Genomic DNA, 14,558 nt, shown 5'->3' with positions numbered 1-14,558 from the left:
TACTTCAACATTGCGATTCGATGAGGTTACTGAAAGCTTTTGTAGGAAGCAAAATCCAAACTGAGGATTAAAAAAGAGACCCCACAAAATATAAAAATGTTAAAGGAAGACCTGACAAACTCCAAACACAGTGCAGTGCAGTTTCATGAGCTTCAGGTCAACAATGCCTTCTAATACCAAGGAAACAGCACATTTTGAATGTGACTTTCACAACAGCTTAATGGACATCTTTGTACAGTACTTCGAGTGGTAATATGCCTCCAGTGAAATGCATTTCATGTGACACTCAGCAAAGTCCTGTCTCCATAGAGCTTATTATGGAATATGCTTACAAACCTCTCTCAGCATAACTATTGTTCAAGTTGCCTGGAGAAATAAAATGAATCAATTCAAATAATCAATGCCAATTTAACTATTTTAAACACAAACTTGTGTCACAAACAAAACGCATCAGAGGGATCAGTGGAACATAGTCATTTTAAGTTTCAGGGGATGACAAGTGTTGTGTCAATGATAAATAATATTAAGCCTTACATTTTGTAATAGAGCCTTTCACTTCAGGACGATGTCCCAAATGCTTCACATGATTTACTGTAACGTGGAGTGACTGTGGGTGTTTTGTGAGCAACGTCATAAACCACAAAAACATTCTCACTGGACTGTTCTATTTAGCTTTTTACTACAGTACAATGAATCTGAAATTTCCATGTATAGGTGGGATACCTGGAACTCTTAGTTTGAGTTGGATACTCTTAAGCATGGTGATGGGTGTCTGTGTGTGAGACCAAAAAAAATAATGAATCTGCTTACATTGCAACATCAAGTTGTTTCACAAATGATTCAGTGTCTTGGCTTTGCAACCACCTTTCCTGATAATCCATTCCAGTTAATTCTCACCTGTGGGTCGAGAAAAACTTCTTGGTGTTTTGTCCTAAACCTTCCCTCCTCAACCCTGGACTTGTTCTCTTGTGCACATAGAGAACAAGTAAAACCCTCAGGGTTAATTTATTGTCTCCTTGTAAGTTCTGTCAATTTTGTTGTTGTTGTTATACAAAATGATCCGTTATGAAAGTCATTACTAAATGAATGCATATAGGTGAGATAGACTTTTACCTCAACGCGTTCATTTAATGATACAGTACTACTATATATATCATAAGACCTTGTTGTCAGTGAACAGTGAAACGGTTTCTCCTCCCACCCTTGCCTGGTCACCTGCAAGGTACCCAAAGCTCCATCTTAGCCCCCTTCTTTTCATCATTTACACGTTCCCTCTCAGCGATGTCATCCCCAGACATGGGCTCAACTCCCACAGTATGTGGATGACACCCAAATCTACTTCTCTTTCTCCTCCAGCTGCGTCTCCCAGTCCGCTGATGTCCTGTCAGCTTGTCTGATGGACATCAAGGCTTGGATGAGCCTAAATTTCCTGCAGCTGAACATTGGCAAGGCAGAAGCCATACGCTTTGGCTCCCATCAACTTCTTCTTTCCTGCGGGTCTGAACTCCCCAACCTCCCTGGGCTCTCCCTCAGACTCACCGAACCCGTGCGCAAACTAGGTGTTAGGTTTGATACACAGCTTTCCTTTATCCCCCACATCCGTTCCCTGATCAGTTCTTCTTTTTTCTACCTCCGCCACATTGCCCACCTCCATCCTTACATCACACCCATGGCAACCGAAACCCTCATCCGCACCTTTGTCACTTCCCGGCTGGACTTTTCAAATGGCATCCTCGCTGGCCTTCCCAGTTCCACCATACATAAAACACATTTACTGCAGAACTCCGCCGCCCGGATATTAACCCACACAAAACTCCGGACCCCTATCACACCAATCCTTGTCAGGCTGCACTGGTTCCCAATTTCTGAACGGATTGACTTCATGATCCTCTCTCTCGTTCTCAAATCCCTTCATGCCCTACCTTTCCGATATGCTTACCCCCCACTCCACCACCCGCTGCGGCCAGCTCCGGCCTCCTGTTCATCCCTCGCCCCCTCCACTGCACCATAGGTGGCCGTGCTTTCAGTCACTACGCCCCAAAACTCTGGAACTCTCTTCCTCAATCCCTTCGCCTTGCCCCTCCCTCTCCACTTTCAAATCCCCCCTAAAGACTTTCTTTTTTGATTGTGCTTATAGTCACCTCCTTCTCCTCCTGGCTCTGGATCAGATTCCACCACGGTTAAGCTCTCTGGGACGTTGCCCAGTGTGAAAGGCTTACATGAATGCAAGTTGTTGTTGTCAGCCTGGCTCAGTAGGTAGAATTTTGACCTCTGAATCAGAAAGTTGTGAGTTCAAGCTCCATGTTGGCCCTTTGTGCTCACAATCTAGGCTGTTACTCCGGTGCAGCACTGGGGAAGCAGTATGGCACTATTTTAAAATAGAAGGCAGCTTCTCTGGTGTCCTGGCCAACATTTCTTTAATTAAAACAATTGGTCATTCACTTCATTACTGTTTGTGGGGTGGTGCTGTATGCAAATAGCTGCCATGTTCCATTACAAGTGCACTTTACTGTAAAATCTAATGAGGCACTTTGAGAAACTTTGACCATGTGATAAGGCACTACATGAAACACAAGGATTATTATTTAACATACTTATTTTAGCAGTGTTGATGCTGTTTCTGACATTGTGTACTTTTGTTGTTTACCATTCACATAGCGCCATCTACTGGCAAAGACGTTTAAAGCTTTGGACTTCACATGAATAAACTAAACTCGTCTTGAAAACACTTTCACTGACACCATTTATTAGAGACAGATTTGATTATGTTGACGCAATGCTTGTTTGGATGGCAATGCTGTGTGTTTGTAAGAGAATGAGTGAGTGTATGTGTGTGTGTGTATGTGTTGGGATTAGGAGAAAACAAATAAGAATGTCAACTGATGGATATTTAGATAGGATGAAGTGTACAATAACAACAACAACAAAATTATATTTGCATAGCGCCTTTCATGTTGGGAGGACATCCCAAGGCGCTGGACAGTAAAATGCATTGGAAATAATATTAAAAACTTCATCATACAGTATTGATATCGTGGTAAATTTTACTTGTCTGCAAATCTTAAGTTAAATTGTAATGCACAACTATAACAATGACAACTTGCATTTATACAGTACCCTTCACACAGGCTCAGAGTGCTCAACTTGATCCATAATTTCGTTAATCTTGAGATGGATTTCTGATATGGTGTAAGGGCTCTGCACAGTTTTGCTGACTGGGGCAGATATTTTTCACTGCTCTCAGTAAGTCCCATGTCTATGTATTAAAATATTTCATGGCCAATGCTCTGCCCTTTATAGTTTAATAACCTGGAAAAAAGAATTCCACTGGTGAGATGAAGACTCCTCATCAAAATGCCACTGAAGCAAACAGCCTGAGTCCTCAACTACTGAGCACTGGACTGTAGTACAATGGAATTTGCCAGCGTAAGAAGAAGTTATGGGTGGTTTGTACGTCATTTTTGAAAGGCTGTAAGTGAATTATCCAAAGATTTCTCAGCCTCTTCCCTCTCTGCTTTCAAATCCCGCCTCAAGACCTACCTCTTTAGCTGCGCTTTCAGGGCACCTTCAGTGTGGAATTTGAACCCATAACCTTCTGACCCAGAGGCAAGAATGCTATTAACTGGAGTCCTGTAGCTCAGTGCAAGCGAGAGACCTGAGTTCAATTCCAGGCAGGGCGAAACCTTGGGCAAGTTTCCTTACTCCACACAGAGCCTAATAATAATCTCTCCAAAAACAAAAACAATAATAAATTGGTCATTTTCAATCTACGACTGTTTGTGGGACATTGCTGTGCGCAATTGGCTGCCGCGTTCACCCACAAATATACAGTCAATTCACTTTACAGTGTGTTCTGTGAAGCGCTTTGGGACGTCCTCCCGACGTGAAAAGCGCTATATCAAATGCAAGGATTATTATTATTATTATAGCTGAGTTGGAGGGCGGAGATAAGCCAACAGCCCGACCAACAATGGTGGAGGGTATATGGAGGGGGACGTGAAACTGCCCACTGAACAACAACAACAACAGCACAACAAGATTACATTTGTATAGACCTTTCATGTCGGAAGGGCGTCTCAAGGCGCTGAGCAAAGGGAGTGGCTAAATTGGTACGGTTTGAGGAGGTCGCAGAGATTGGTTGGGGCAAGGCTGTGATGTTATGATGCAGTGTTGTCTTCAGATTTTCAGGATAAAGGTGGCAAAAGCAGTTTCTAAAGTCCCAGTGTAGAGCTGGTAAGATCACAATGCAAGAACTAATCGCCATTGCTTTTTTACTTCCTTTGTATAGTTGTTCGTTCTGCCCCAAGCTGAATTTAAAACTTTATTGTAAAACTCTGGCAGGGCCACACGGTGCCTGTCAGTAAGTAATGATTAACCTGACGTCACAGGGAGCTCTATTTTCCCTATTCCACAGCTTGGTATGCGGTTCTCTCTTCATATCACTGTCAAAGTGCTGTTGGCATTGCATCGGCAGTTACAGAGTAAAAGAAACAGCATTAAAAATGCAGCTATCTGTCCAAGTGAAAAAAAGAACACATCAGTGCATTGCTATAGTTTTTTGCCATCTGAAAGGTTGTTATTATCTCCTTTTGACCTGGAGGCTAAGATATGCTTGTTTAAGCCCTCTTCTACAAAGTCTGTGGTCACCCGCTCTGACAAAGACAATTTCTCATGCTTTCTTTTTTACGTGAGGGCACAAACTTGGATCGGTTACTTAATTGGTTTGGACGAGTATTGTCTGGATTTGCAGTGTTCATCTGTACAAAATTCAAGTTGCAAAGGTTTTATGTGCATGATACAGAGATTACTGTGCAGTAAGAAAACTCAGCATACATACATACATACAATGTTCACTGTACCAGTAAATTCCAGCTTATCACCCCATGCCTTACGCTGGGCAGTAATCCTTCTGTAAGAAAGAAAGAACTTACATTTTTATAGCCTCTTATTATGTCAAAACTTCTCAAAACCTTTTAAGGTAATTGGTGTCAAGTGTAGATATTCTTTATTTAGGCAAAATGCAGTAGCCATTTTGAGCACAACAGGATTTCACAAATCACTATATGGTGAATAATCAATTTATGTGTCAGATTGTAGGACTGGATACAAGGAAAAACTTTTGAATACTTTCACTTGGTCGTTAATTTCCACTTAAAGAACAGAAGATTGAACAAACAAAGGCATTTCATGTTCTGCTGAATATACTTTAGCAATGATCGTGGATGTCAGTCTGGCTCAGTTGGTAGCACTCTCGCCTTTGAGTCCCACAAGCCCCACATCAGGACATTGAGCTTGTAGTCTGGGCTGACACTCAGATACAAGGTTGCAATGTTGGAGGTGCCATCCTTTGGATGAGTCATTAAATCAAGGTAACAGTCGGGTGTGAAGCACTTTGAGACATTACACGAAAGGTGCAATATGGATATAGTGTTGTTTGTTTCATGTATGGTATTCCACCCAAATATTTCAAACACCTGTTAAAATCCCTTCGCAAGGCTGAAGAGCTCAATCTTATCATTGTTCATAGCTCATGCCTTTAACACTGAAATCAGCTTTCTTGCTCTCCTGTGCAATGCCTCTGGGTCCTGGACTGATTTAACAGATAACATAATAATAATCCTAACATAAGAGATAGTGCCTTTCACATCAGGAGGATGTCTCAAAATGCTTTACTTGAGGATTTTCTTTAAAGTGTATTTTTGGGTGATTTGGCTATAAACATTATGTTGCCAAATAGTAATGCGATCTGAGATACTACCCTGCATGGAGGGTGCTATATAACAGCAAGATGTTGTTGTTGAACAGTGTCTCCTGTAGATTTTGTGAAGGTAGGGCATCAATTTTACCTGTGATGCAGTTAAGCCCTTCAGGTCAAGGGGATAGCATGCCTACTGTTCTTTCCTGCTTATTACTATAGTATGCCAATATTACCTGCAAAGAACACATTTTTTTTCTTTATTTTGCAGCGCAAGTAAGTGCATTTAATCTATGTCCATTCCTGAAAGACATTTGTGTGTACAGTACATGGTTAATTGTAATACATGCTAGCTGGAACTGTGCATACTTGTTGACTGTATTTCTCCAGCACTGAAGCCCTACAGCCATCAGCTGAACATTGTTCATTTGTTTCATTGATGCAAAAAGCACAAATAGGCCATTTCACATAAGAGCCCAAATGATCAAAATGCAATACTGCATTCCAAACATAACAATAAGTTCCTCATCATATGGAGATCTGTGGTTAAAGCACTCGCCTTGCAAGTGAGAGACCTAGGTTCGATTCCTGGCAGGGCGAAATGTTGGACAAGTTTCCTTACTCCACATGCCTCTGTTTACCTAACAGTAAGTTGGAACCTGGTTATTAGTTGATTGGCAGGGGTAATAATTCCTTCCAAAAAATTATATTAATCGAACATTAATCAAACATGTCCAACATTTCGCCTTGCCAGGAATCAAACCTAGATCTCTCACTTGCAAGGTGAGTGCTTTAATCACTGAGCTACAGGTCTCCACTTCAATCCACAACTATTTGTGGGACACTGCTACGCGCAATTTATTGTTAGTCTTTGAAGGAATTACTTCCCCCGGAAAAGCGATCCATCAATCGACTGACAACTGGGTTCCTATTTACTGCTAGGTAAACAGAGGCGTGTGGAGTAAGGAAACTTGCCCAATGGTTTGCCCTGCCTGGGAATCAAATCCAGGTTCTCTCGCTTGCGAGGCAAGTGCTCTGACCACTAAGCAGCAGTACTCCACAGGACTAGCAGGATTAATAGGGCTCTTTTATTTTGCATTACCACTGATCAGAGAGATACAGCTATTTTTCTGGAAGCATGAGGACGTGTCATTTTTTTTGAGTTTGTTAATTTATTCAGCAAGAGATTGGTCATATTTATGTGTAATAGCAGCCAAATGGATTTGATGCCTGCAGTAGAGTTGAACCAACCAAGCTCAGTGAACATCAATTGAAGAGAAATACAGTGAAATTATCTGGTTTCAGAAGGAATCTATCTGCCTAATTCTGTAAAATAGACAATTTATTAAAACCAGAGAATGATGACAATAAAGTCAAAATCTGGAAAAATATACAAGTTAAAGTTTTGAATAGCTCTTAGGGCCTAGGAAGTGCCTCATAAGCTTTAAATTGTTTAATAGAACAGAGTTGTTACTGAAAGTTTTTCAGAAAATTCAAGGAGGCATCAAGTCATACACTTAATAAACAATGGACTGTGAAATTACATTGATAGAATCTACAGCACTGAATCATACCATTCAGTTCAACTAGAAAAATCTCATCCAGTTAAGATGATATAATCAAAGTGTGACTGTGTCAGAGGAGAACCAGAAATCTTAGTTTCCACTGCATAAGTGCTGTAGGCCGAGTTCAGTTGGTAGAACATTCTCATCTCTGAGTCAGAAGGCTGTGGATTCAGGTCTCACATTTTTGCTTTGAGCTCTAGGCTGGCGTTCCAATGCAGTGCTAGGGGAATGTTAAACTGCTTGAGGTGCTGTCGTCGTTCAGATAAACCATTAAACTAAGGTTCCACCCGCCTATTTAGGTGAACATTAAAGATCATGTTGCACGATTTGAAAAGAGAAGCGAGTTTAACCTGGTGTCCTGTCCAACCATTCTCCAGATAAAATTGTCCATTCACTTCATGGCTGTTTGTGGGACATTGCTGTGGACAAATTGGTTTCCAGGCTTGCAACTATAAAGTTGCTACACTTTAGAGCAAAATCTTGTGAAACCTTTTGAGATATTTTGTCAATGTGAGAAGGTGCTATATCAAATGGAAAGATGATTATGATTACATTGGTCACTTTCTACAAGAATATGAAAATGCAAGTGATGTTGTGTTTGAAAGACTCTGCATATTGTTCAACTGTGCATATAACTCTATCTGTAAAAATAATACAAATGTAAAAATACCTAAATCAATAAACAGCATTAAACCACAATTTATAGTTGTGGCCAGCAAATATCTAGGGAGGGGTTAGTGTTACCAAGAATAAAAATATAACTTCTAATACATCATTTCAAAGGTGCATATTTGTGGTTAATTGATGTTTCAGAATAAATTTGAACATTACATCGGTGATGATTAATTTACCACTGTTTCTATATTTCATACATTAGGTTAATGATGTGTGCTGTTAAATTAGCATAATGAATTAATTGGATAGCATTCCCTCTGCACAGATGATAAGCGTGCAGGCACAGATTAGACAAGGGGAAGTCAGAGAGGAGATAAGAAAAGTGTGCGCACTTTATCAACTGACAGGCAAAGAACACCTTCATGCTCAGTCGGTCCTTGCTAATAAGACAAAATGGGACAAGATGTTTGAAACAGCAGTCCTAGGCAACCTGTCCACTATAGCTTAATGTTCTCTGATCCACTTGAAAAATAAGCATTCTTCAAAGCGAGACATCAGGATAGGCCAACAGAAAAGATGAATTGCTGCACATTGTTAGAAAAAGGACACAGTACAAAATGCCTTTACTCCTTTTCTTTCCTCCCACCAATAATTCTAAAAATCAACCTTGAAGTTCTGTGTCCTGGGAGTCCAGTGGGTTAGAACATTGTCCTTTCACCTCTGAGACCTGTAACCCAGACAGATGGGCTGAAAATCTTCTATCTCTCTCTGACAGCTGTTAAGGGTCCTAAATGGAATGAGATTGGGACATCACAACTCAGTTCACGGCGTACCTGATTCACTGCACTGAATACCCTTACATAGTCACAACTGACTCGGAAATATGAATAAAACAAGGAATTGCATGCCCCAGATTTGTATGTTTAAGTACTGAGCTAAATTTAAGGCTTACACTTACAAAAAAGCCAAAATTTTGTATTGTGACCTTACTTGCTCTGTGCTTTGAATTGAAAACATTGGGGGTCTAAATAATAATAATAATGATAGATAGTAATCCTTGCATTTGATACAATAATAGTTACATTTGGCATAGTGCTTTTCAGGTCAGGGGAAATCTCAAAGTGCTTCACAGGATACACTGTAAAGTGGAATTAAACTTTTTTTAATAGTGCCTTATTCCATCATCAAAAAGTTTCAAAGCACTTCACAGGATTTTCTATAAAGTGTAGTAACGATGTATTCGAGCCAATTTGAACAAGCAAAGTCCCACAAACAGCCATGAAGTTAATGACTAATTTTTATATGGGGAATAGTTGGTAGAAACTAGTTTAACTTTTCAAATGTTGCAATGCAAACTTTAACATCCATCTGAACAGGCAGATGGGAGACCTTGACAATAGCTCATATTCCCAGCATTGCACTGGAGTGCTGTGGACTATGAACTCAAAGTCCCGATGTGACGTCCACAACCTCTGACTCAGCCTGCTACAAACTGTGCAAGGCTAACACCAACATGATAGTGTTACAGGATTCTTCAATAAGGAATTCAAGTCACGTAACTAATAATAATAATAATATTCCTTGCATTTGATGTAGCACTTTTCATGTCTTCTAAATGTCTCAAAGGGCTTCACAGAATATATTGTAATGTGAATTGATTGTATATTTTGTGGGCGAAACCGGCAGCTGCGCACAGCAGTGTCCCACAAACAGTTGTGGATTAAAGTGACCAATTTATTATTGTTTTTTTTCATGAGGGATTATTATCAGGCATGTGGAATAAGGAAACTTGCCCAAGGTTTCGCCCTGCCGGGAATCGAACCCAGGTCTCTTGATGTTAACTCTTTCGGGTAAATGGAAGCATTTTTGTCATGTGGACCCAGGGGAATTCTGCTCTTATACAATCTATTTCTAGAGCAGTGTGGTTGTGGGTTTATAGGAATTCTAATGGGGGGTAATTCAATAAGAAGGAATCCCATTGATAAATACAATTAGACCTCAATGTATTTTAGAAAGTATTTTTCCTAATTGATAATATTTTGTTGGTTTTGCTATTTCAACATCTTAATTTAATTTTCTTTAATAACCTTCATTCTTTTATCACCACTAGCACCATGTCCACACTTGATCTGATGCTTTAACTGATGTCAGTTGACATGTTCAAATGTCTACTTCTACAAATAGACCTGTCTACTGTTGCCAAATGCTATAGTACAGTCCACTCAGACAATAAATGTTAATTGCTTAAGATTGTATTTTGATGTAGGAAATTATTCCAATTGACTGCAGTGTACTTTTCATGAAATGCTAAGGATTACATCCATTTTAGATCAGAAACTGAAAATCCACATGTTTTTTAGCCTAAAATCATTGTATTAAAATTTGAAACCAAAAATTGTGGGAAACCAGTGTCCAAATTAAGACTGAATTTATGGATTTTCCAAAATTTTGCCCATTCTTAAATTTGAAGTCTAAGACCATGAGAAAAATGTTGCACCTCAGATTGTTTTTTTACACCATTATCTTAGAAGAAGGTAACTTATTATTGCTGAAATTTCCACCTTCATTCCAAATGCACCTTTACAGGTGAGTAGAGATTGAAACAAGAGTAGAGTTGCAGAGGCTCTCTTTTACACTGAAGTTTAACTCTTCAGTGGCACTGTCAGCAAATTTTAAACTCTAGAATGTAATTTTTAGAGTGGCAGAAAACTGGTGCAGCAAACCTTGCTCCACCATCCATTATTTCACTAAAAGTCCAATAAAAACACTTGAGTGTTATACACAATAAAACACAATATAAATTGACATTCATACAGTGCCTTTCACAACAGGAGGATGTCCCAAGACACTTATACTGCTATATTGTTGAGATTACTCGTGGGCATGGGGGGAGGGGGAGTGAAATGTCTCCACTTTAAGGCGGCAGTGGGGTAGGAGAGTTTAAACCTAATATTTTTAAAAGAAAGTGATTACTGCTGGTGATTAGCAGTGTGTCCCAGAAGCTGATCTGTGAACTCTTCCCTCTGAAGTGGATCGCATCAGAACAGAGTTTCTGGCGAGGGATGTATGACACTCCTGGTCAATATTTGCGACTCCAATTAAGACTGTAAAGTGTCCAGCAAAGAGTAAAGTAAAAAGTGTAAAGTGCAATGTAAAGTGCTTTGAAATGCATTCCTACATGAAAGGCACTGTAGAATTATGAGTTGTTGTTGTTGAATAGCGTGTTGTTCTATGTGCAAAATGCAAGTTATTGTGGTGGACCTTGTGTGGGGCACGGAGAAATCTAAGGATTGGGAAAGAGAGGCAAAACCTTTAAAGCAGTCCACTATCCGCAATGGTTTTACCATAGATCAAGGTTACTGTCTGAAAAGAACTGGTGCCACAGCATCTGGTAAGTATTAGGAAAGGCAAGCAGTAAGCTCATCTGCAAGTGAATGTGTTGCTCTGCATTGAGTGGAGTTGATGTTGACAGGATACATTTTGATAATGTTGAATCTTAACTTGACAACATGTCAACTTGTGGTTGTGTGGCCCAGAGTGACAATACTGAGTGTTTGTAGGAAGTAATCAAGGTCCTGTCAGCCATTCTCCCTGCTTTTCACAATCATCACTGTCATTGTCTGCTTGCAGCCCCAGTGGCATCCCTTCCAAGAACAAGACAAAAAAAACTGTTAACTCTGGAAACCCGCAGATTCTCCGCCCCCACCCCTCCAGTCACCCAGTTGTTGACAAGATTGCCCAGCTGATAAAGTGACAATTACTCAAATCCCACACATATAACATTCAGGGGTTTCAAAGTTGTTTAACTGTGTGCTTCCCAAATGCATTGTTTTCATGCTACCTTGGTTGGGTTTAGTTCTGTCAAGAGAGTACTTTTCAACCTCAGAATGTAAATTTAGCTCCAATGGTGACCTTCTTGCCTCTGGGTTAGAAGGTTGTAATGGGACCTGAGCCCATAATCCAGGCTGACACTCTATTGCAATACCGAGGGATCACTGCACTGTTGGAGGTGCTATCTTTCAGATAAATTGTTCAAGTGAGATCCTGTCTGCCTGTTCTAGTGGTTCAGGAGAAGATTTAAAACCATGTGGCACAGCAGAGATTTGATCATTTATCTCTGCCTACTACTCCTCAAAGTAACCCATTGAAGCATTTAACTCAGCAGTAGCTGGAAGTGGCCCCTGGTCTATCAAGAAGTGGCCCACCAAATATTCTCTTAACCCATTGAAGTATTTAACTCAGCAGTAGCTGGAAGTGGCCCCTGGTCTATCAAGAAGTGGCCCACCAAATATTCTCACTAGTCGAGGTAAGTCCATATTTAATCAATAATATATTTCCAGTTTTTTCTTGAGAGGGTACGTGACGAAGAAGCTATCACTTTCCTGTGAAGTCCTCTGACTCAGTGGATAGAGCAATCGCCTCGCAAGCGAGAAACTTGTGTTCGATTCCCGGCAGGGTGAAATGTTGGGTAAGTTTCCTTACTCCACTCGCCTCTGTTAACCTAGCAGTAAGTAGGAACCCGATTGTTAGTCGATTGACGGATCGCTTTTCTGGGATAATAATTCCTTAAAAAATAATAAATTGGTCACTCAATCCACGACTGTTTGTGGGACACTGCTGTGCGGAATTGGCTGCTGCGTTTCACCCACAAAATATACAGTCAATTTACTTTACATCATATTCTGTGAAGTGCTTTGAGATGTCCTAAAGATGTGAAAAGGCCTTGTATCAAATGCAAGAAATATTACATATTATTATTATCAGGGGGCCGCAGGACCTACTGGTTAAGGATAACAGGCTTATCCTACTCATTGAGGAAAAGTGACAACCGGGTTCCTACTTACTGCTTGTAAAGTGAGGTGTGTGGAGTAAGGAAACCTGCCCAACGTTTCACCTTGCCTGAGAATCAAATCAGGTCCTCTTGCTTGTGAAGTGAGTGCTCTAACCACTGAGCTACAGCATTCCAGCTAATGGGCAAGGATATAAACTCCTTGTCCATTAATTGAATTATGTTTTCAATTTTGTTGCTCTCTGTTTTAAGCAACATGTTATATTAGCTGAGAAAATAAAAACCTCTTATTCTATGCAAAAATACAATTTCTTAGAAAGAGGGAGTGGATGGAACATGAATCTCCGAAGGGGGAACAGTAAAAAAAGTTTGGGAAAACTCTGCTCTACACAATCAAAGCATCACATAAAACATATGTAATATATATGGATGGCAATATTTGCATTACATAAAAAGCATCATGTATAACATACATTGTCTACTTTTAGCTACATTTTAAGAAGTCCTTAAAAAGTAACTCAAAATCTTGCACAGCACTCCTTGAAATAAAATGTCCTTGAGTGCAACATAGTCAAAAGTCGTCGGCAGATATATCATGATCTGATATGCTGGTTCAAATATGGAGTGAAGACATCATTGATCATTGTGTCTGAGGAAGAATTGGAAAACCAACATCTGAGCAGCATCATATTGAACAAAGCAAATCTCATCCACACATTCATCACATCCAGGCTTGACTATGCAAACTCCCTGCTTGTCTGTCTCCCCATCTCCTCCCTCCACCGGTTGCAGATCTTCTTCTGCACAAGGCTCCGTGACCCTATCACCCCCATCCTTGCACAGCTCCATTGGCTCCCTATCATTCAGAAGATACAGTTGAAGATCCTGGTCTTCACCTTCAAAGCCCTCCATGGTCTTGCTCCTCCCTACCTCTGTGACCTTCTAACCCCCTACCAACATGTCCGCTCCCTCCGCTCAGTGGGCTCTGGCCTGTTTCATGTCCCTCGCCTTGCCCGCCCACCTTTGGTGTGCAGGCGGGTCTTCAGCCTCTCTGCCCCCACCCTCTGGAACTCCATCCCACAGTCCGTCCACCTCGCCCCCTCCCTCGCCTCCTTCTTGACCCATCTCAAGACCCTTCTCTTCGACTGTACCTTCAGTCACTCTCATACCCCTACCCTCCCTGCCCTCCATAACTCCTGATCCCAACCACAAGCTCGGGTATGGATCCCTGATTGTCCAGCACCTTGGGACATCCTCCAGACATGAAAGGCGCTATACAAATATAAATTATTGTTGTTCTTTTATTGTTGTACATTGACTTTTAGAGTCCAACCACCATGCAAATCAGCAAAGTGACCCTAAGAGTTAGGTGTAAGGAAACTCTCGTCGTTGTTGGTTCTGTATGTTTTTAGTCAATAAAACTCAAGCCAACTATCAGGAGTAGCTCTATTACTGATATGCTAACACTGATCTAAAAAAAAAGTACCAAAAATAATTTTGTGAATTTTCCACAAAGTGCTGAGTCAAGTGAAATTGACATCTCCCAGGTTAACCTATTGGGTTATAAATTCAGCTTTGGAGTGTTGTATCCACTTCCTCTCTTATTGCTCTTTCTCTCCTTCCTATTCTCTCGTTTCTATTCTTTTTCTTTCCCTCTTTGTTTTACCTTTCATTATTCTATTTTGGCACCTTTTCCCACTGTATGCTACTTTTACTACAGCACCTATTTTGGAAGCTGTATCACTTAATTTTAAAAGAGAGTTTAAACTGGCTAAAAAGTAGCATTTTTCTGCTGATTTCTTCTAATGTACATGCTAGTTCATACCCAATATAAAAGTAACAAAAAACTCTGAAGATTAATAGGTTAACTTTATTGTTGGATAGACTCTGAAGT

The sequence above is a fragment of the Callorhinchus milii genome, unplaced genomic scaffold, assembly GCF_018977255.1.
Source record: "Callorhinchus milii isolate IMCB2004 unplaced genomic scaffold, IMCB_Cmil_1.0 Scaffold2, whole genome shotgun sequence".
NCBI lineage: Eukaryota > Metazoa > Chordata > Chondrichthyes > Chimaeriformes > Callorhinchidae > Callorhinchus > Callorhinchus milii.
This window is presented reverse-complemented; position numbering follows the sequence as displayed.